This window comes from Sminthopsis crassicaudata, chromosome 1 (assembly GCF_048593235.1).
Source record: "Sminthopsis crassicaudata isolate SCR6 chromosome 1, ASM4859323v1, whole genome shotgun sequence".
NCBI classification, from domain to species: domain Eukaryota; kingdom Metazoa; phylum Chordata; class Mammalia; order Dasyuromorphia; family Dasyuridae; genus Sminthopsis; species Sminthopsis crassicaudata.
The window spans coordinates 561,286,092-561,310,710 of record NC_133617.1 but is presented as its reverse complement, the minus strand read 5'-3'; the positions used below and the strand labels follow the sequence as shown (position 1 = coordinate 561,310,710).

General features: G+C 33.9%; 1 protein-coding gene and 1 long non-coding RNA gene across 3 annotated transcripts in view; one reads left to right on the top strand and one right to left on the bottom strand.

The window, feature by feature from the left end:
• Positions 1-19,343, bottom strand: part of LOC141550951 (uncharacterized) — a 33,143-nt gene extending 13,800 nt beyond the window's left edge. Inside the window, exons 1-2 of the long non-coding RNA XR_012484737.1 lie at positions 19,228-19,343; positions 7,672-7,761 (exon numbers count right to left, since the gene is read on the bottom strand). This is a non-coding gene — a long non-coding RNA (uncharacterized LOC141550951). The remainder of the gene's footprint in view (positions 1-7,671; positions 7,762-19,227) is intronic.
• ADGRV1 (adhesion G protein-coupled receptor V1) overlaps positions 1-24,619 on the top strand; it is a 710,827-nt gene that overhangs the window by 505,818 nt on the left and 180,390 nt on the right. The gene's annotated exons all lie outside the window — the stretch shown is intronic.

Genomic DNA, 24,619 nt, shown 5'->3' with positions numbered 1-24,619 from the left:
CTAATTACATGTAAAGTTAGTTTTCAACGTTCATTTTTAAAGTTTTTGAGTTTCAAGTTTTTCTTCCTCCCTCCCACTAATCCCACCTCCCCAAGATGGCAAATAATCTAATATAGGTTATACATGTTCAATCACATTAAACATATTTCAATATTTTGACTCTATATCTTATCTCTAAGCCTAAGATCCTAGCAGCATTTTCCTGAACCTAATGTTTTGGATGATGGAAAATAAGCATTCATAGTATCTTGCATCTCTAATATATGCTTTCAATCTCTACTTAAATTGTAGGTATTTCTGCACACTTCTTATTTCCATCTCCACACTCCACATCTTCCTTTCATATACATGTGTGTATGCATACAAACACATACACACTGTAAACTTTTTCAGGCCAGAGACTGTCACCTAAATCTGACCAGACTAAACACTCATTAAAGACCTGTTGACTAGAATTGAAGAACGATCATAAAATTCATATATATATGTCACAGTATTTTATAAGGGTTAATGGTAATTTAAGGGTATAAAGGTAATGTAATTATTAATCTTAAAGGTAAACTCAGAACGCAAAAATGACCTTGAGAAATTGACTATATGGTAAAAAGCAAGAAGAATCAACTCTATTAAGAACAAGAGCAACATGACTGTCTTGGAGAGGCAAAAATAAATATAAAAATCTAATATAAGAAAGTTACAAAATATAAACTTGTAAGGGACCTCAAGTGGCTCTCTATTCTAATTCTTAAAAGAAAAAGAATCCTCATCATAATATCCTGTGAAGGTGAACATCTCCAGGGATGAAAAACACACACTACCTCCTGAAACACTCCATTCCACTTTTGGATAGCTCTAATTGCTAGGAAGCTTTTTTCAGAACATTAAGTCTAAATCTGCCTCTTTGAAATTTCCATCACTTGCTACCAATTCCCTCCTCTGGGACCTGACAACAATCAATTCCTCTTCCATGTGACGGGCAACTCAGGTACTTAAAAGCAGCTATCATGTCTCCCCTGAGTCTTCTTTTGGCTAAGGATCCCCAGTTCCTTTAAACTTTTCAAACATGGCATTGACTTAAGGCCTTCACCATTCTGGTAGCTATCCTTTGGAAAGATTTCATCTTATAAATTTCCTTCCTAAAATATGGTGCCAGGACTGAAAATATTACTCCAGATGTGATCTGACCTTCAAGAGTACAGAAGAACTACTGCCTCATTATTGTTTTGAAGTTCCATCTCTTTCAATGTGTCCCAACATTTAATTAACTTTTTAGGCTACCATGCTGCATTGTCAACTTATACTGAATTTTCAGTCCATTCAACCTCAGATCTTTTTTCAGATAAATTGCATCTAATTGCATCTGCCATGAGGCAACTAGGTGCATTGTTTAGATCACTGGTCCTGGAGTCAAAAAGATCAGAGTTCAAATCTGATCTCAGACACCAGCTATGTAACCTGTTAGGCAAGTCACTTAAACTCTATTTGCCTCAGTTTCCATATCTGTAAAATGAGCTGGAGAAGAAAATGACAAATTATTTCAGTATCTTTGCCAAGAAAACTCTAAATGGGATCATAAAGGGTCAGACATGACTGAAACAACTGAACAGCAATAACAACAATAGACTGTATGTTGTAACTGTAAAATATTTTTACTTTTGTTGATATTACTAGTTTTGGGACTCTAGTATAAAAAAATTATTTCTACTTTTTCCTATGGCATTTCATCTTTATAGGGTCATAGATTTAGGGCTAAAAGAATGGGAATATCTGGTCTACTCCATCATTTTATAGAAGAGGAGACTGAAACTCATCAAGGTTAATTGGTTTCCCAAGCTTAATACAAATAATAAGCATCAGAGGAGATTTGAACCCAATGCCTCTGACTTCAGAGAGACTCTTTACCACTCAACTGCTCTTTCTCATTTTTTCACTAAATTCAACCCAATATTCTAGACTGTCAAGACCTTTTTGGAACCTGAATGTCATCTAGTGGATTAAATTTCTTGCCCAAGAAAAGTAAAAGATAGTCCCTGTGCTGAAGAAGCTAACAGTAATGAGGGAGACAACATGTAAACAGTTATGTACAGACATGATAAATTGGAACTAATCAATAGAGAAAAGACACTAAAATGAAGGCAGATACTTAGTTTAGCATTACCTAAAAATTACAAAGATGTCATTTGTGCATTGTTGATGAAAATGTTAAATACAGAATCCTGAGCACTTCTACCACCTTCTAAGTTGACACTGAGCCATTAATGTTAATTAATGAGCTGAACTCTAAATTCAAAATCCATCCAAGTAGGCTATGGGCCAGCTCAAATTTTCCTGTCTTTTCTACAAAAAAAAAAAAAAAAAAAAAAAGATAGAAGAGATTGAACCAAAAGCTTTGTTAAAAATTTAAGTAAACTATCTTTTATCATTTCCCAATCTGCTTAATTAAACTAACAACAAAGGAAATAAAATTGTCCTGTCATGATGGCTTCTTCCTGAAGCCATAATGACTCACTATGATCATTGTGTTATCTAGTTATTCACTAACCATCTCATAAATAATGCATTCTAGAATCTTGACAAAAGTAAAATCAAGCTTACTGGCTTATAGTTTCCAGATTACTCATTTCCCTTTTTGAAAATTATATAATAAAGTGAATCATGACTTAGTGAAGATTAAAAATTTAAAATATAGGTATACTTAAAAGTATTTTATGATATATGTAGAAAATGTGACTTAATTTCATAATTGCATTGGGTTACATCTTGATCTGAGCCTTTTAAAAGAACTATGTTCAATTTGAGGCTTTATGTTGTTGGTGGGGAGGGAAGCTCACAGAAAACTCAGAAGGAAAAAAGTACTAAGCATCAAAGATATATCAAAGCATCAAGTTGACATTTATTGATTAATTAATACATATGAAAATAAGATTGATCAGGAGAGGAACAAACATTATTTAGACAGAGAATAATTAACTTTAAAAAGATATTTTTAAAGTTTTGAAGTAAAAAAAGATTCTTGCACAGTGACTTCTTCATGGGGAATAAAATTAGGCCCTATTTTGCTGTTTTCGCGCTCTTTATGTCTTCTTACATTCATGGAAATTTGGCTTCCCCAGTAAAACACTGCATCCCTTACTACCTTCTCTCTTGCTGGGTGTACTTCTTCTCTTGTCTTCCAACATGCTAGGCCAAAATGAAAAGTAGATGTAACTAGTATTCTTCACTTTTGCTTCCAGATTTTTTCTTTGCCACTACTGCAAAGCTACCCCTCAATTGTTCAGCTTCATTCCAAACATGTAGGTCATCATCCAAACCTTTGTTGCATTTATCTACTCCCCAACTCATTCTCTGCTTCTTTTTAAAAAACTATTTTAAGAACTGATTCAGGGAAATGTTGGATATTGTTTGGAATGTAGAAAAATAAGGATAGTAATGCATTATTGGTGGAATTGTGAATTGATCCAACCATTCTGGGGAATAATTTAGAATTATGCCCAAAAGTCTATAAAACTGCACACCCTTTGATCCAACAATATCACTGCTAGGTCTATATGCCAAATACATCCCCCGAAATGGAAAGTGGCCTATTTGTACAAAAATATAGCATATGGCTTATATTTGTGGTATCTAAGAATTAGAAATCAAAAGGATGCCCATCAGTTGGGGAATGTCTGAACAAGCTATTGTATGTGATTATAGTGGAATATTATTGTGCTATAAGAAATGATAAGTAGGATGATTTTAGAAAAACCTGGAAAGACTTATATGAACTGATGCATAGTGAAGTGAACAGAACTAGGAGAATATTGTTTGATGAACTATGAATGACTTAGCTCTTCTCAGAAATATAATGATTCAAGACAATCCTAAAAGACTAATGATGAAGCATACTATCTGCCTCCAGACAGAGAACTAACATTGAGTATAGACTGAATCATGGTATTTTTCACTTTCTTTTTTTTCCCTTTTGTTTGAGGCTTCTTGTGCAAGATACTAATATGGAAATGTTTTACATAATTGCATAAGCATAAACTATATCTATCTGATCCCTTGTCATCTTGAGGAAGAGAGTTGGAGGGAGACAAAATTTGGAACTTAGTATTTTATTTATTTATTTATTTATTATAACTCTTTATTTACAAAACATATGCAAGGGTAATTTTTCAGCAACTGACCTTTGCAAAACCTTCTGTTCCAAATTTTCCCCTCATTCTCCCCATACCCTCCCCTAGATGGCAGATATTCCAACACATGTTAAAATATATGTTAAATCTAATGTATGTATACACTTCCATACAGTTATCTTGCTGCACAAGAAAAATAGGATCTAGAAAGAAAAATTAAAAACCTGAGAAGGAAAACAAAATACAAGCAAACAACAGAAAGAGTGAAAATACTATGTTGTGGTCCACACTGTTCCCACAGTCCTCTCCCTGAGTGTATATGGCTCTCTTCATTACTGAACTGATCTGAATGAATTCATTGGAATTCAGTATCTTAAATAAAATATTTTAATTTTAAAAACTAGTTCATAATATTCCTCCCCACTGAAATCCCTTAAATGGGGATTATTATGCACATTGATGTCCCCTTAAACGCCATCACCTCAAGCTCCCTCATCATCTATCTTTTTTGTAGCTCAGCTACACATAGGGATAATCATACTATTAACCCATACATGAAAACACTTGCAATGATCTGACATTCTTTTCTTTGCTTATACTTTTCTATCCTTCCTTCTTGAACTCTGCTAAACTTATTCCTTTTAAATCTATGCTTCTTCTGACCTTCAATCACTATGTATTTCCCTTCTCTTCTATTCCCTTCCCCTTCCCCTTCTCCCCCTTCCCTCTTTCTTCCTTCCCTTCCCATTTCCTGCTTTGACTTCATTTTGTTCTCTTTACACCTTAACCCTGTTAAACATTTCAACTATGCAACATCCTCTGTTTATGTGTCCCACTCTCCCCCTTTGAACCACTGCCTCTGTCTTATCAAAACCTAATCCTGGGTTACCTTCATCATTCACCTTCCCTGTCCCAACTATTGTGTTTTTTACTATTATGGAGGCAGGTATACACCCCTGTTAATCGAATCCAATAAAAATGTATATTATCTAACCTCATCTGGGTCCCAGAGGTATCACTGAAATTTTTGTACCTGAAAATTGCACAAAATTCATCCAAGGATAAGTGCATTTTTATTGAAGGAAATGGGGACACCAAGTTGTAATTTGGAACTAGAAACCCTGGGATAATATGAACCAGTGCAAAATAGACTAATCCCTAACCCCTCCATCAGTGAGCCATTTATTAGCCTCCTATTTAAAATAATAATTATTAATAACTAAATGATAAATTTCTTTCTAATTGGTATTCAAAGCCTGATTTTTTTTCAGAAGGGGAGATTGAAGTCATCCTTAAATTACTATAAGTATCATATTAGAGCTAGAAGAGATCTTCTTAGAAATGACTTGATATAATATGAGAAAAACTGAGTCTTAAGATATAAGTAACTTGACCAAGATCACAAAGAAGGACTCATTCATGTGCTACTGAAACTGAGCCTGAGTGTGCAGGTGGAGTCAAATGAAGGATCCATCTCATATACACAGACTTATCTGTGTTCACACAGCTAATAAATGACAGATATAATAATATTAACGGTAATAACAATAAATAACAATAACATATGGCACCTATTATTCTAATCATGTGCTAAGTGTTTTACAAATACTGTCTCATCTTATCCTAAAAAGAATCCTGGGAAATAGGTCTTATTGTTATCCCCATTTTATACTTGAGGAAACGTAGGCAAACAGGTAAAGTGACTTGCCAAGGTCTTACAGTTAGTCACGATCCAAGGATGGATATGAATTCAGGTCTTCTGGACTCCAAGGCTAGTACTGTATCCACTGAACCAACTACCTGACTGATCTAGTGTTCAAAACTAGGGTCTCTGAGTCCAAATTATAATTTTTTCCACCACCAAACAAGGACACATGACTTCTATGAGGGCAGGATTACATTTTAATTTATCCTTGAAACCTTAGTATCTCACCCATAGTGGCATTTCATAAATATTCATTGATTCATTTTAAAAAGTCAAACTTTCATTATAAGTTCATCTTTTCAGACTTGGCAAATTTTCTATTTTGAGTTGGTTTCTACCTACCCTCCATCATGCTCCAGGGTTGCACACTGCCACCTCCCAATCAATGTGTATTGAGCAAATCAAATTTAATTTTATGGTTCAACCACTTTGGAAAGAAGTGTAGAACTATGCCCAAATGTTATTTAACTATGCATACCTTCCAACTCAGCAATGCCAACATCCCCAAAGAGTTCATGTAAAAGAAAGCAGAAAAAGATCATGTCAGTTCTTTTTTTTTTTCTTTTTTCTTTTTGATGGCAAAGAATTAGAAACTGAAGGAGTGCCCATCAATTGGGGAGTAGATGAAATATATGTCATAAGTGCTGAAGGGAATGCATTCAGAGAAACCTTGGGATAATTATATGACATAAGCTGATAATTATATGAAACAGGAAAAATCAAGAGAATAATGTCTACCATAACATCATTATTTTAAAGATAAAGAAGTTTTGAAGACTTTAGAACTCTGATCAATGCAACAACCAGAGGATTCATGATGAAATTTACTTCCAAATAAAGGTGATGGACTCAGTGTAGATTGAGATTTTTTTTTAAAAAACATGGCCAGTGGAGGAATTCATTTAGCTTAACTTTACATGTTTATAATAGGGGATTTGGTTCTCTTCTTTCCTCAGTGGAGGAAGAAGACATTTTCATTAATTAAAAAAGAAATTCATTGTAACATTAGCCTAAATAAATGGCCATTCTAGAAATCAAATATCCTTTGAGAATATTTTTATTAATGGTGAATAGTATTTACATAAATCCAATGGAATAGGAAAATACAAAGGGAAAAAATGTCTGCTAATTGAAAAAAATTTAATTTTAAAAAGCAAACATCATATTTTATATTATATATATTCTCCAAACCTATGACTTTGTGTTCAATCATTTTTTTAGTCTGCTCTTCATGATCCCATTTGGGGTTTTCTTGGAAAAGATTATGTAGTGGTTTGCCATTTCCTTCTCCAGCTCATTTTACAGATAAAAAGTGAGGTAAATGAAGTGAAGTGACTTACCTAGAGACGTGGTTATTCCTCACTTAGATATTGTCTAACCATATGCCTCTTCCACTATCAATAAGGATACTGTTATCATTTGTTCATCATCACCCATTCTGGGTCTAGAGTTTTGACCAAAAATGTGTATGAGTAGCCTGAGAATCAGAATAACCAATTTTTAGGGATGTGCTACCAGATAAACTCCAAAGGGTTGAGTTTTAGACATAGCTCTTGAAGATCATGTTAAATCACAGAAGAGTCAGTGTCCATCAGTGGAGAGAGAGGCCATTTCACACTTTTAGGGATCCCTGAAGAACTGGAATAAAAATGTAGTAGTGATGTAATAGTGAAAAAAAATTCAGTGCCATGGCTGAATTCACCCTAGAGAAATTATATCAATAACATCACCAATAAATAGTTACTGTGTTTATGGTGCCTACTCTGATTTTCACAACAAATCTGGAAGTTATTATCTTGATTTTATAGGGGGGAAACTAAAACAAGTAGGGATTAAATGACTTACCCAGGTTCTCACAGCTGGTTTCTGAAGCAAGATTTGTACTCAGGTCTTGTTGACTCCAGTAGACCTGGTATTCTATCCAGTGCCATCTAGCTGCTCAGACAAGTAGTTGATTCAAGCAGTTCATGTAAAGTAAAAGAGTAGCATCCACAAAAAAATCTTTTATTTTGATTGAAAGACTAAATTTTGGAATTCCAAAATATTTTAGTAATGCAAAGATCTCTGATTTTCTCATTATTATTACTACATCTATTGATGATCATAACCTCTCTTCACCTTTGTAGACAGTTTTCTTGAGTTGCCGTCCCTATACCCCCAACCATCACCTGAATGTCAACCTTCTAATAATAAACCTCTTTGAAATAAGCTAGGCTGGTTTTAAAGTAAAAGACGTAGTTACTGGACTCCTACGTGGATTTTTTTGGAGCTTGCAAACATTGACAATCTTTGAGAAGTAAGAATAACCCCACAGCATAATGAGACAACAGAGTACTATAGGAGGGAAGTGACTTAACAGATATTCCTAAGAAAAGTCAAATTATAATTAATCTAAAAATAAAACCTTTCTTACCTTTTCAAAGATAAAACATTTTCTGTTTAGCAGTAGTCCCAAATTTAGACCAGGAATAATCATTTTTGTGCCAGTTGCTTCATATATAGATAGCAATGCTACATATTTAAACATAATGCTTTTGGGCTCTCGACCAATAAAATGTTAGACCTCTGTCTGTGTATGCAACAAATCAGAATGATTTATTTTACTGAGAATGCCAGGCTTACATAAATAAGAAAACAGAGCCCTTTCAAAAAGTTAGATTTCAGTAAACAATGTCTTACTTGTTTCTTTTGTGCCATTTTAATATTTGGGATAAATTGGCTTTAATGAAGTACAGTTTGTAGCTTTGACTAAAGCATTTTAAGAAATGAAGGTACCCTGGAAATCAGTTCTCATGAATGCTTTACCTATGATTCATAGAACACTCAAAGAGATTGCTGTGTTACTCTAGTTCTTTATTTGGATACTTAAATCTGTCTTTATTTAAAAAAAAAAAATCTCCCCTTACAGAACAAACAAGCTATAGTTTGTTCCTGTAGTAACTCCAACCATTTTCATTAATATTTGTTCAAACAGCCCAAGCCAATAGAAATTCTTGTTGTAGATACTCTGTGTGTATTTTAGTGTATATATCTAATTTCTTGTTCGCCATCTGGGAAAACCAGATGCAGCTCTTATGATAAGAGGCACTGAAGATCAGTGTTGCTACTTCAGTATTTCAAATGTAAATTTCCTTTCCATAGTTTGTCATTGAACCAAGTGGTGTGGTTTTGGTGATAATATGGCATGGTTTTCAATTGCTTATGTTGTTGCATTGTTTCAATTGTGTCCAATTCTTTGTGACCATATTTGGGAGTTTCTTATCAAAAATATTGGAAGAGCTTGTCCTTGTCTTCTCTGACTTATTTTACAAATGAAGAACTGAAGCAAAGAGTATTAAGTGACTTGCCCAAAGTCACACAGCTAGTCAGTATCTGAGCCAGATTTAAACTCACAAGGACAAGTCTTCCTGATTCCAAGCATAAAGTTCTATTCACTGTGCCACTTAGCTAACCACAGCTGCTTATATAGAGAGCTAGTTTTGTTAATGGTTTTACTGAAATAGAGTTCACAGAATTTCAATTATAGATCTAGAGTTAGATAAAAAATTCAGAGATAGGAGGGAGGTCAGAAATCATCTAATCCAATTCCCTATTTTTACAGATGAGGAAATTGAGAATAATTACAAAATTTGTCCAAGGTCACACAGGTAATGTGATTGGTACATTTAGGATTTTTCTTTGTCAGACATTATGCTGTGATAAATGGGAAATCCAGTCTTCTTTTTGACTTGGGCAGCAATCCCTAGACCTAGGAAATAAATATACAAGACTTCTTTCTTTTTAAGAGGAAGTTAGTTTAGTGAATTTTTTTGTTTAAAATAAAGCTTTTTATTACTTATTACTGTTCAGCCACATCTGACTCTTGGGGTGGGGATAGAGTAGGTTTCATAATAAAGACACTGAAATGATTTGCCATTTCTTTCTCCAAAAAATTAAGACAAGCACAAGATTAAGCGACTTGCTCAGGGCCACAGAGCTAGTCAATATTGGAGGCTGCATGTGAATGTGGATCTTCTTACCTTCAGGTGCAGCACCCTATCCACTGACCCATCTAGGTGCCCCCTATTGTGATTTTATGCATTTTCATAGTTATGTTTGAGACATATTGTCCTATCTAGAGAGCTTTCTTTCAAGCTATAGAATTTCATGGCAAAACTTCTTACAAGACAAAACTTATCCAAATCCTCTTATAAAAATGTCAGATCAACAATCACAGCACTTCACTCTGAAATCATAAAAAGTCATACATTATATTTTCTTTTCTTTTTCTTTTAAAATTATTTATTTTAAACATTCTTTCCAAATTCTCTTCCTCACCTATCCATTGAGAAAACAAACATTATACATGTAAAGTCAAACAGAACATATATCCCTATTAACCATTTTGCAAAAAAATGAAAGAAAAAATGAAAAACAATATACTTCAATCTGATGTTATATTTTCCTTCATTATGTACTAAAGTCAGTGAGTTAAGCAATGATCTAATTGATAGTGAAGAAAAATCATGGTTACTCAGAACATAATTGCAACATACTAATTGATATATTTTGGATTATTTTCTTGAAGCAGTTTCACTTTTAAAATTTTAAATGTATATCTGGAGGAGGTGGGGATTCTTTTTTGGTCAATATTTACAGCATCATCTAAGGGGATACAAATCTTAGTAACAAATTCTTAGAAAGGGTGGGGGAATTAAGAAATTAAATTTTAATAGATAAGAAGTAAAATTTGAAACTAGGACTTAACTAAACTCAAAAGACTAACTAACTCAAAGACTGGCCCTATCATCTCTATCCTATATACTGCTTTATGTGTATTTTACTAACACTATTCAAATAGTGTGTGAGAAAATCCCGAATCTTTACACATTTGCCACTTACATACAGAGATGGCAATGTTGTATACAATATATTTTGAGTTCTTTATCTTTGGAATTATAATAGCATCACCTTGTTAATTTGTGTCTGCTATTTCTTTTTTTTCCTGAGGCTGGGGTTAAGTGACTTTCCCAGGGTCACACAGCTAGGAAGTGTTAAGTGTCTGAGATCATATTTGAACTCAGGTCCTCCTGAATTCAGGGCTGGTGCTCTATCCACTGTGCCACTAGCTGCCCTCCCACCCCCTGTGTCTGCTATTTCTACTGAAAACATGTTCTTGTTTCTACTACATATAATTAAATAAGGAATCATTACCATTAATGAGCTTCCTATCTTTGTCCATATTTCTGGAACAAAATGATCCAAATTCTAAACCCAAACAGATTATATTTAAATGTGGCTATCAAAAAAGACAGAGACTACATAAACCAAAATTAACATGCACTTGTTTTGATATCTTAGTTTCATCATTTGCAAATGAAAATAAACATTTATTTTTATCTTCAGAAGCTCTCCTTTCTGGTAGCCATAGCATCAATCAATAAATGCTTCTTGAGAATTAATTATAGTCTTTTGTACTTGGTCCAGTCAGTGACAAGTATGAGACAGTGCCTTCTTTTAACAATGTGTTTTGTTGTTGGCCATTTCAGATGCATCCACTTCTTCTTGATCCTATTTGAGGTTTTCTTGGCAAAGATACTAGAATGGGTTGCCATTTCCTTCTCTAGCTTATTTTACAGATGAGCAACTGAGGCAAATAAAGTTAAATACTTGCCCAAGGTTACATATCTAGTATGTGACTCAGAATGAGATTTGAACTCATGAAGATGAGTCTTCCAGACTTCAGTCCAGGCAGGAGCTCTATTCACTGTGCCATATTGCTAACCATAATGATTTGTTTAGGGGTAAATAATGATAGAATGCTTTGGATCAGAATATAATTAGTACTAGAGGAATTCAGAGATGTAAAAGGTCACTTTGAGGAAGAATACTCAAGGCTGGCTTTATAAAAATGGTTCTGGTTCTGTGTGCTCTCTCTAGAATGTTTTCTGGCCTCCTTCATTGGAAATTAATTCCTGGACTTAACCCTTTCTTGATAGCCTCCCTTCTGCCAGTGGACAAATCCCTGGCTCTTTGCCTTTCCATAATATATCTATTTTCTCATGATTGACACCCTCTAATTCTTTAGCTTATTTGATCACCCTAGTTTTCCAAGAAGTAATCATCAAACCCAACATTTCATTTTGGATTTGCAGCATCTGGAGTAAAAGTTTTAACTCAGTCTAATAACACACATGTTGTTATAAATAATACTTATAAAGATGAAAACTGTTAAAGAGAGGCTGCAACACAGTAGCTAAAAATGTGCTTCATGTGCTTCTTTAAAGTTTGTGAAACACTTTACATGCAGCAATATCACTGCAATCCCAAAAAGTAGGTACAAAAAGTATCATTATATCCATTTTGCAGAGGAGTAATCTGAGACTCAGTACAATAAAGTGGTTTCCCCAATTGCACAGGTAACAAGTATCAGTTTTGAAATGACTCCAATGCCAACATTTATTCACTATAAGACACTGTCTCCTTCCACCATGATTGGTCCTTACATTATAGTTCCTTCTATCCATGAAAGTCACAAAAATATCCATGAAGAAAGAAGACAGAGACTAATGTTATGTATATGTGTGTATGTATATGTGACAGAGACTAAGACACACACACAAACATACATGATGAGAGTTGTGGTCCCTTTAAGACTAGTCCTTTCAGATTCATTTATTCCTTACTGATTCCCAACTCCTCATAGCTGAAGAAGCTGGGACCTTTGATTCACAAATCCTGGTCAAAAGCATCCCTTTGAATTCCAATAGGAGATATCCGAGCTCTCACAACCCCAATGGGATCTGAGCCAACTTGGGCTGCCCCAGCCCCCATTCTAATGATCTGCTCAGGTTTCCCAACCCCCACCTAGCAAATTCTAGTCCTTGATGAACCCAGGGAGGCATCAACCTAGGACTCCACCCACAGGCCCCTTTAGCTAAATCTCTCTTTATAAAAGAGCCCTCTTTGCAGAGGGTCAAAACATGCCAACTCTCTGCCCATTAGAATACTCCAGTGCCCTCTTCTCTTTACCTAACACCTTTTACTAACTAGACCCCATAATAAACTTCCTTTATCGATCTGGGTTTTCGGGTCTGTAAATTCCTTTACAAGGGACTCTGCACCACCACTAGACCTAACTCTGTATCCTTGCACCGAATCCAAAGGGGTTGCAGGAGAGCTCTATTTGACTCCCTGTACCCCAAATCTGCCCCTAGACCTCAATTAAACCTTATCTAGATCTCATCATTATACACCACACACACATGCATGCACATGTACACACACACATGAGAGACAAAGATAGAAAAAGAGAGACAGGGAGAAAGAAAGACAGAGACTGACAGAGAGAGAGAAGGGGAGAGAAAGGCAGAAATAGAGAAAGAGAGAGAGAGAGGAGAGAAGGAAAGAGAAAGAGATAAAGTGGAAAGGAAGAAGGGAGGGAGGGAGATGTTTGTTAAGGTTCACTTCTATTAGGAAGGACCTTGGCTGTACTTTAGGAAGCTTTCTCTTCTCTGCCTTCTTGTCCCCATTCACTTGTGAATTTCAGCATCTGAAGTTTTCCAAGAATACCTAAAGCTTCAAAAAATAATGTAGTTTTATTTTCCCAACAAACTGCTTGTGCATGAGGCCATAGAAAGCTAAGAAACACTCTTCTTCAATAAGCCACTCTATTCTCAATAGATGTATACGAGCCTCAAGAGGGAAATCCAAGATTCACTTTTCCATGTAGATGTTCTATTGCCTTTTTTTTTAAATTGAGAATTTCCCTCTCTTTGGTACTCTATGTGTCTGTCCTAATTCTTGTTCAAATCTCAGTAGGAGATCCTTCACATTTGTGTCACTGACTTCTGCTTAATGCAGAAATGGTGGATCATTTTCACTGTTAATGCTGTATAAAACTCTGCTTTAATGCTTCATACATAGTTCTTTAGTCCTTAAAACTTCACTTGACAATTTCATAGCTCTTTCATATCTCCAGAGTAGTTTGTCTTTAGTCTATTTAAATCTGCTTTTTTTATATCTATATCCCACAGCACTACTCTCAACACAAAGGGTCTTGTTAGGTGATTATATGAATGTGTTTTGGGTTGGGTTTTGTTTTTTTTTTTTTGATCCACTCAAATGGGATTCTTTTCTACTCTGTCATTTGCTTCATTTTGTCTTTAAGAACTTGTTTCAGTTCTTCTATTAAGTATTTTAAAAGATACTATTTCTCTCTTTCCATGTCAGTATGTTCTCCATCTTCCTCTGCCACAGGTGGGCTGTGATAAAAATTAGCTATAGTCTTTCCCTGGAAGGGAGGAAGAGATAGGACCAACAATTATTGGTGACTGCTCTCAGTACAAACTATGTGATTGAGAGTGACAAAGGTAAATATTACAAGAGCAAAAGAAAAAAAGGGGGGAATGAAAACCAAAAAGTAGTTAATGCAAAAGAATATTGAAACTCATTATCACATATTATTATAAACTTTTCCCTAATGTCATTTTTCCACTGAAAAAAATCAACCATGTGATGTAACAGTTCCTAAAGGTTTTTCTTCTTCTTCACAGGAAATGGTAACTCAGTTCAGTTGACTTTTTATCCAGTCTTCTTGTGACACTTCCAATTAGGATTCATCACTCTAACATATCCATTTACCCTTACTATCTTACTAAAACTTCTTCTATTGGAAAATAGAAAGAATAGTAGAGACCTTCAAACTTATTACTGAAGAATTTCTTAATTTCACAGAATTTAGAACTGAAAGAGAGCTTGGAGATAATCTAGTTGATCTCATCTCCAAACCCATTTTAAAGGGTAGAAAACTGAGTTCTAGTAAGGAGAAGTTAAGACATGCACCCAGGAATCAAACCCAGATTCTTGGAGTCAAGATCTAATGTTCTTTGTGTTATGCAACTTTTTTGTAATTCTGCAAGTATTATAAGGAACTCAGAAGATAGTCTCATTTCTAAAAAATAGCCACAATAATGAAACTCTTACACCATTATGTTGAGGCTCTAATGTATAAGGAATATTATGATAGACTTTGCTGATTATTTTGACCAATAGTCACAACATCCATTTTACAGTAGTATATATAGTCAATCCTTAATATTGTGAATTATACCAATGGAAGAGAATATTAGTTCATGTGAAGTAAAAGTTTTTTAAAATTATATTGTTTGCTTTGATCAGCAACATTAATTGAAAAGTTATAGTTGTGCATATGAAGCTCGTTTTTTCCTTCTGAACAATATATCTGCAATTCAGATTGTTTTTTAGCAAGTAGGTCGGCCATGGTCTAAATGATTAGACTTCAAATAAGTATTTTTATCCAAATCTCAGGTAGTTTATTTAATTGAATCTTGAATTTCATGAATGTTAAGAGAGTCTGATAAGGAACTTCCTCTGGTAATATCTTGTCTGAAATGTCTTAGAGAATAACATGTGGCACTAAGCAGCTAATGTAACATTGCTCAATGTTACATAGCTAGTATGTATCACAGATATGAATTGAACCTCTCTTTCCCAAACTCTGAGACCAATTCTCTACATGCTGCTCCATGTTGCCTGTCGACCTTCAGATTATGGTATATAATTATAGTACATTTTACTGTTTCCATAAAAAATAAACCATTAAAAATAATAAAGTACCAACTTAAACTAATCTATTTGATTACTATTATTGTGAAAAACCATTTAAAATAATTTTATAGTTTAAGAAAAAGGAATACACAGGTGAGTGCAATCTGGTAATCTCATTAACTTTTTGTTATTAAAAATCAGTACTTAATCTGTTGGTTTATTTGACTAGGCTCAACTAGTTTCCACCAACCTTTCCTTTAAAGGAAAAATCTTTAACAGTCTGCTTATAATTTTTAGAGAGAAGGTATCATGATGATTTCTTAATCTATAATTATTTTTCCCAAACTACCTATTCATTCCCTCTCTCTGTCTCTTTTTACTATGGCAAATTGCCTTTCTGCCTCAGGCAGCTTGGCAAACTCCAGAAGAGTTTTAAAATCACCCTCTAGGTGCACACAGGGTCCTCCTTGAGAGTTTTCCTCTAATTATAAAGAAAAAATTTCTTGGCAGCTATCCTCGAAGTTGCTCAACTTAACATATCCCTCTCTTCTTATCAAAATATATTTTTAAAAAGATGTAGTATTATCATATAGATGCTTTTGTTTTTAATTATAGCTTGGTCTCTGGTATGAATTCTTTTACAAGAATGCCTTCTGTTTAATGTTATTTTTGATGGTTTTAACTTTGAAAAGAAACATTAAAATAGAATACACAAATCAGGATATATAATAGTTACTCCACTATGTTTTTAGTAACAATTCTGTCACTCAACAAGCCTGAATTTCTTCTTCATTTGGATAGCATTGCCTGTCCTCAATTGTTCATAAGAAATGACTGTAAACCAAAATCATAAGAGCACTTAAAACAATATTAATGTGGCTAACTTATAGATTTCTCTCTTAATTGAATCTTTAAGTTTGACTCTGAGATCAATGATTACTAGTCCTGTTTTTTTTCTAATAAATTCTATTCTTGATCTTTTTTATTTTATTTGTATATATCTCTTATTTGCTATCCATACTAACTCTTCTACTTTAGTTCTACTCCTTAATTTGCTTTGTTATTATTTAACTTCCCCCATCCATGGATCTTTCCCTTCTCTTCCCCCACTCCTTCTCTCCCTCTTATCCCATTGTGATTAATCAGTATTTACCTTATCCCACCACCATAAATGTACAGATTTTTGTATACCTCACCTTATCCTAGTCTCTCCCCCCTTGTTTCTTTATAGAGTTTGGAGGGTGGCTTCACTGGCTTCCCCTTGCCCAATTCTAGTTTTCAAAGAATAATTTTCTTTTTTAAGACTGCATCTCCTTTTCAAGTTGGTTGATTTGCTCTTTCTGTGTGCCTAGAGGTGTTTATATTCTACACCTGTTAAACCTCAGCCCTAATGTCTTTCTTCAGGTCTTTTCTGGATTATCTCAGGAGGACCCTGTTCTGTCCCTGTCTTATTTGATTTTCAACAGTCATGTTTATACTGAGGCATAATTTTATTTTGTTTGTGGGGGAAATCTGGGAAGCTTGTAATTTTTTTTTTTTAACTTACTCTGTCATCTTCCCAGAATCCTCCTCCATGCTTGGTCATTTCAGTGGCATTTTGAATATTATTTGTATTATATGTACTTTGCTAGACAAGGTAAGACAAAAATTTGCAGACCTCTGTGATTCATTGGAACGCTTTAATAGTAGGAGGGAGGAATTAGAAAGAAAGTAAATCCCTCACCCTAACAATTTTCAGTGAACAATGTACATATTCCTTTGCTACAATTTATTTTATAAACAAATGTGAAACTATCTAAGATCTTAAGGAAATAAGCAAAGTATAAGCCATAAATATAATATTAAATGCTATATCAAATTAATATATGCACTTATGTGGTGTGACTTTTTCCCTTTATTAATGCTTTCTTTTTTCTGGTTATATAGTACATTAATTTTTTTGCACATTTCTTTATGAATTATATTGGGAGAGAAAAATCAGAACAAAAGGAAAAAAATCGTGAGAGAAAAAATAAGAAAAAAGGAAAAAAAGTGAACACACTTATGTGCTGATTTACATTCAATCTCCATAGTTATCTCTCTGGATGCAGATGGCATTTTCTATGCAAAGTTTATTGTAATTGCCCTGGATCATTGAACTTCTGAGAAGAACAAAGTCTTTAATAGTTGATCATTGCACAATCTTGCGTTGTGTGTAGTGTATTCCTGGTACTACTTATTTCACTCAACATCAGTTCATGTAAATCTTTCTGAGCCTTTGTAAAATCAATTGTTCATCATATTTAATAGAACAATAATATTCCATTACTTTCATATACCATAACTTATTCAGCCATTCCCCAATTGATGGACATGTACTAATTTTCCAGTTTTTTGCAATTGTGGTGTGATTTTTAAAGAATTTTTTTTCTATGCCATATGGCTTAATTTAGCCAGAGTATTGTTCCCAGGCCCCCAGGTGCTAGTTCCTTCCCCTCTGATATTGTTTCTATTTCATATAGATAGACTTATCTATCTATATGGGTATATATAGTCACATATTTACATGTACATAGATATCTATTTGCATTTGTATACATACATATTTATATACCTACATATATATACACCTGATTATTTACAAATGCTGAGCATCTTGAGGGAAGAAATGGAAGGACTTTTTCCTTATCTTTTTATCAGAAATACTTAACCCATGTTAGGTTCTTACTAAGTGGTAAGTCGGTACTTGGCAATTTTCTAGCTCAGAGTTCACACCTTTAGTTCAAACCTTTACACTTTTAAAGTTCTGAAAAGGAGTTTACACACCTTTAAAAAGGAGCAAATTCATTGGTTGTAAGTAGTTCTCACAAGCCCCTGGAATACCCACAAGCCCTTCCCTGGGAGGATAAAAGGAGAAGATAGAGTCTGGAAAGTTAGTCTGGATTGAGTCAAAGAGAAGACCTCCCGTGGATTTGCAAATCCAGCAATCCCACACTTTTGGAGGAGAAGGCTCCAGAAGCCTCTCAAGAAACCTGCTCATAGAGGAAAAGATTATACAGAAAAGACCTCCTTCCAGAGAAGGATTACAATTGAGAGACAATCAGAACTTTACAGTTTTTAGCACATAATAAGAGCTTAAGGCATTCTTGGAGGCTAACTAAATAAGATGATTATAGAGTAATGATTTGTTTTCTCGACTCAGTGCATATTATTGTCATTACTATAAAGGCACTATATATACATATATGTTATATGTGTGTGTGTATATGTGTATATGTGTGTGTGTGTTTATAGCAAAAGGAAATCGTGAATCTCCTTGCCAATCTAATAGTAAAATGTATTAGCTGGCTTTAGTGTGATAACATTATGAGAAGTATCATCCTAATGTAAAGAAATATACTACATTATAAAAGTAATCATTTGCAGGATTCTGATATGTGTATGAATAGTGCCTCCTGAATATTTTTTGCTCAAGACACCTCATACAATTCTCTAACATCATCAGATATCTCAGCCCTGATATGAGTTACAGAAAGGACTCCTTGGTTTAGAAAAAGGAGAATTTGCTTGTTATCAAAAGACTGGAAGGGAAAGAAAAGAGAATCATTGAAGTATTTTTCAAAACACAAAGAATAAAGTTCAGAAGGAAACAGACAAGTAAGAGAGATTATATGGAAATTTTTTGAGAGTATTTGTTAATATTTCAGAATAAAATAACAAAGATTGGAAAGGTCTTTGTTCACCACAATATTTACCAGATAAAAAGTTTAGTTTGCATAGTGAAAGGCATTTTTTATAAGCTTCAAAAAATAAAACTAGTTTTTTCCCAATGATTCTGGGAAACTTGTTAAGTGATTTTGAAAGCAGACTAACCTGTTTGAGATGAAAAAATGACAATGGAGAACACAGGCACTCATTTTCCAAGTAGGATCCTGTTGATCTAAAATAGCTCAAATAGTTTATGAACATCCAGCTCTAAACTGAGGGAATATGACTCACATTTCTTTGCTTAGTTGTTATCCTTCATTCTTAAAAAGGATTGAAATGACATCACTATGGTAGAATCAAGTTACAGTGTTTTCAGTTTGGCTAATTAGACCAATAAAAGCTTGGAATGTTCTACCATAGGTTGGGTACAAATAATCCATGTGAACATTTGGGTTGGACTCTCTAAATTTGCACATCTCATGTTTCTTTCAATTTCCTTCAATTATACTTTGCTCATAGAGCACATCACCTTTGTTGCAGGTTGTCATGTTGAGCAACATAACTTGTGTCAGTGTTTCCCATGTCATGCAGTCAATTCCAAAGTTCTTCAGAGATACCTTGTGGTTGTTCATGCATTGCCAGAGTTAGCTCAATGTTTGGGGGATTGTGAAGGAAAGTGTGAGAGAGAAAAGTATTTGATTACCAAATTAAAAATCTGTAGAACTGTTTGCTGACCTCATTGTTTTATTTGTGCAAAACTCAGAGAGTATTCTACTGCCAGGTCAAGAAACTAAATTTTTTCCATTTGAATTGAATAAGAATGATTCTGAAGATCACCTGGCAGTACTTTAAGGTGCCAGACACTGAAGTCCCTTCTCAAACTAAACTGCCACTCTGATAGGCTGACCCTATTGTTCAAATGGCAAAAATACACTTTCATAAAAAAAAAAAAAAAAAAACTCACATAAGACAAGCACTCATGTGATGGTCAAAAGAAGTGATACAAGGACATATCCTATTCTAAATGGATTCTTTTAAGACCATCATCATTCAACTCTGTAGAAATTAAAACTTTTTTAACCCATAAGAATATTATGTTCCATGTTATTTATACTGATGATTATATCACATTTTCATAATGTAAAAGTTACTTTCATATTTTTTGGTAGTGATAACAGAATTATTTAAAAATTTTAATTGATAACTTTTGTTCTTACATCATCTTTATTTTTAAACCTATCCCTTCTTCCCTACCCAGCAAACCATGTTACAGGTTTTTTTTAAGAGACAGAGTCAGAAACACAGAAAGACAGAGAGTCAATTCAGTAAAATTAAGACATTAACAGAATCTGACAGCATACATATTGATCCATACTTAGTCTCCCAACTCTTTAAAGAGGGATATATATATGTATGTATGTGTATATATATATATATATATATATATATATGTATGTATGTATGTACACACATATATATATATTCTTATCCCTCATTCTAGGCTAAGCGTAGTTATTATAATTATACAAAGTTCAATTTTATTGTTTTGGGGCTTCCCATTTACATTGTTTCCATTGTTTTCCTGGTTCTGCTTACTTCTTTTTGCATCATTTCATATAAGTCTACTCAGACTTCTCTAAATTTCTTACCACACTATAGCGTTCCATAATATTCATATACTATAGGGTTTTGTTTTGTTTTGGTTTTTTACCAATTTCTCAAATGGTGATCATCTACATTGCTGACAATGTAACCCTAGACAAGTCACTTAACCCCAATTGCCTCAGGGGTGAAAAAGGTATTGCTATGAATATTTTGCTGTATATTGGATCTTTGGCCTACTTTGTGTATATTCCAAGCAATAGGAGCTCTAAAGGGGAATGATCATTTAAACTATTTTCTTAACATAATTTTAAATCCTTCCCAGGATGTTTGGACCAATTCCTAGCTAAATAAATAATACATTAATATTCCTTTCTTATTCTATCCCTCTCCCCAACATTTACTATTCCTATCTTTTGTCACCTTGGGCAATTTGTTGGCTAAAAAGTAGATACAAAAGCTTAAAATTAATCAGGCTCTTCTGGCCTGATTAGGCCAATTTAATAACATTTTTACTTTATAATGACCACACCAGACTATGAAATTTTCCAGCTTATTTCTTGTACATTTAGGCATGAAGTTGAGATAATACTCCATTTGGAAGTCTTTTTAAACATCTATCTTAATATTAATATTAATAAGTTTCTAAGTGATAGAAAAATAAAGGAGTCAGGACTTTTTTTTTGAAAGGACTCTTTGTTCCCTCCCACCTACCCTTCAGTTTATCTTAAAATTCATTTGGATTCATTTCTTTGGGTTGAAGAATTATGGGAAAGGAGTTTGGGTTGGAACATTTCTAACTCAAAATTCACAAACAATAATAATTTACACTTATATTGCTCTATTTTGTAAGCAGAAAATTGATGCTCATAGGGATTAAATGACTTGCCTACTATCACACAGCTAGAAAGCATCCCAATTGGAATTCAAACTCAGATCTTTTTTTCCCCCCCAATGAGGCAGTTGGGGTTAAGTGACTTGCTCAGGGTCACACAGCTAGGGAGTATTAAGTGTTTGAGACCTGGATTTGAACTCAGGTCCTCTTGACTTCAGGGCAATCTCTCTGATTTTGAGCCTGAGATTTTTCTCTAATTTAATATTTTAGATTTATGCATTCACCAAATACATTTTTATGTTACATTGTGACAAACCATTCTTTTAAATCTAATACAATAGCAGGATATTCTATAGTATTTTATGGTTTACCAAGTATTTTATATATATGATCTCATCTGACCTTTCCAATAACTCTGAGATAAGGATCATCACCCTGATTTTTCAGATAAGGAAACTAAGATGTAAGGAGGTAAAGGAACTTATTTTATGTCAGACAGTGAGTGAGAGCAGCATCATGGTATAGCAGAAAAATTGGATTTAGAGTCAACAGACCATGGTTCAAATCTTGGTAATCACCACAATAAAACTAGGATGATTATATTTTTTGTTGCTATGAAAATTAAGCAAGATGTGGCACTTGATTGTGATGGCATATTAATGCACTGTGAGGATATGGAGAATTCAAGGAGGGTTGAGAAGACATATGAATAGATACTATATGGAATAAACAGAACTAGGAAAACAATACACAATGAACAGAAAGAATACTAACAAAGATATCAAAACTATGACAGTATCCTAGGCAATTGTAATGATCAAACTTGACTATAAAAATAAAAGAAAGAGAGAAAAGCAGTTTGACTTAAAAAAAAAAAGTCACCATTTCTGCAAAGAAGAGAGAAAAGAATATTCTCACATCTTTTCTTTGTCACCTTGGGTAGTTTGTTGGATAAAAAGTAGATGTGGAAACTTAAATTAATGAGGCATTTCTGACCTGATTTAATAAAATTTCATGGTCTGGGTATGGTCATTATACAGTAAAAATATTATTAAATTGGCCAAATCAGGTAGAAATTTTATTAAATTGACCAAATCAGGTCAGAAGTGTCTGATTAATTTACTCAACAAATTGCCCAAAGTGACAAAAGATAGGAATAATAAATGCTGAGGAGAGGAATAGAATAAGAAAGGAATATTAATTTTCATTTATGTAGCTAGGAATTAGTCTAAACATCCTGGGAAGGGTTTGGAATTATGTTAAGAAAGTAGTTTAAATGATCAGTTCCTACTGTTTGGTATATACACAAAGGAGGTCAAAAGTCAAATATATGCCAAAATATTCATAGCAGTACCTTTTTAAAAAAAAAAAAAAGCCAAACAGTTTCTTTCTTTTATTTTTTGTTTTACTAGATGGCTCTCTTGCTATAAAAGAATAGGGTTATATTGGGAATTTTTTTAATTAAATGAAATATTTGTAAAGGAGTTTGCAAATTGCAAAGTACTACATACAAGATAGAAGGCAAAGGAAAAGTAGATGACAGAAGATGAGATAGATAGATAAATGAATGAATCATGGAAGCAATGAATATGAACTCAGGCAAACTTTGAGAGATAGAAGAGGATATAAGGATCTGGTGTCCTTTGGTCCATTAGGTAGAGTCAGGCACAATTGAATGTATAGTTTTATTGCTCTTGTAATTGTTTGTGTTTAAGTGGGAGAACTCCACTCAACCCAGCCAGGTCTTTTGTCTAAATCATATCTTAGAGACTAAGAAAACCCCAAAAAAAGGTTTAGAACTTGATGCTTGAAACAGTAGGGATCTCACAGTGCTTGCAGTTTTTCTGTCTTATTTAAGAGGTTGAACTCTTGAGACTACTGTTAAAAGTATCTTTGATGCTATTAAAAACATAATGGAAGAAGCTCCTTGTATATTAAAGAACATAAACTGAGAGTTCCAAATCAGTAGTGATGGTGTGGAGAGAGAACAGAGAGAGAACGCAATGTGAATGAGAGTCCATCTGGTGTGTCTGAGGGGCTGGCAGGACTTTGAAAGCCTTGCAGCTTGGACTTTGCAGTGCCAGCCATGCTGTAGGACACTAAGTGAAAAATCATTCAGGAAAGAGAGGTCACACTGTGTTCTGAATCCTAGTTTTCTTCTTCCCAACACATAGTTATACCAGTATTAAGAAGTTGTGATGAGAAGCCTGCATTTGTATAGTACTGATTTAATCAATAAATCAGCAAAGCATTATTAAGCATTTACTATGGTCAGGTACTATATAAAGTTAAAAGTCAAATAGATCTTGCCCTCAAGGAAATTCCATCCCAAAAGCAGAGCTAATATACACAAAATTAATACAAACTAGTTTAATACAGAGGGCAATAACAGCTGAAGTTCAGGTAGAAAAGACTTCATGTAGAAAAGTGATTTTGAATATTTAGGGAAGCCAAAGATTCTAGGAGGAAGAAGTAAGGAGTGAGAACATTATAGCGATGGAGCACAGCTAGTGTAAAGTCTCAGGAAAGAAAAGTAGTGTGCCATGATAACAATTTTTTTTTAAGCTTCCTGTAGTCTTTATGTAAGAAAACAATATGTCCAGAATGGTTTATGGGGTGGCGAAGAGAACAGGACACTTAGAGAAGACTGACAATAACATGATGAGAGATCTTTGACAAAAGAATTCATTTAATTAGGATATTTACTGTGCCCAGTATCTTCTGCAACAATATGTAAATTATTGCATGCATACAAAGCTTTTGGCATAGAATATTTTGTAGTCCCAGTGGTAAAGACATTAATCATAGCTATGCTATCTTGCTGGAAATCTCAGCTTCTCCCTCCCTTTGTGAAGGCACAGATGATTCCTTTTCATTTGACGAACAGGAAATGAAGTTGAGAACTTTTTGAGTATTGTACTTTCTTTGGCATTATACAGGAAAGGGATCTTGGATTGCCTGAGTCTGTCCAGGACAAGTATCATCTGAAATTTTACTGAAATTTAATTTCATTTCTAATTCTAAATAAATTTTATCTTACTTTCTTTTGTGATGGTTGTCGTTCAATAATTTTTCATTCACATCTAATGCTTTGTGATCCTATTTGGGGTTTTCTTGGTA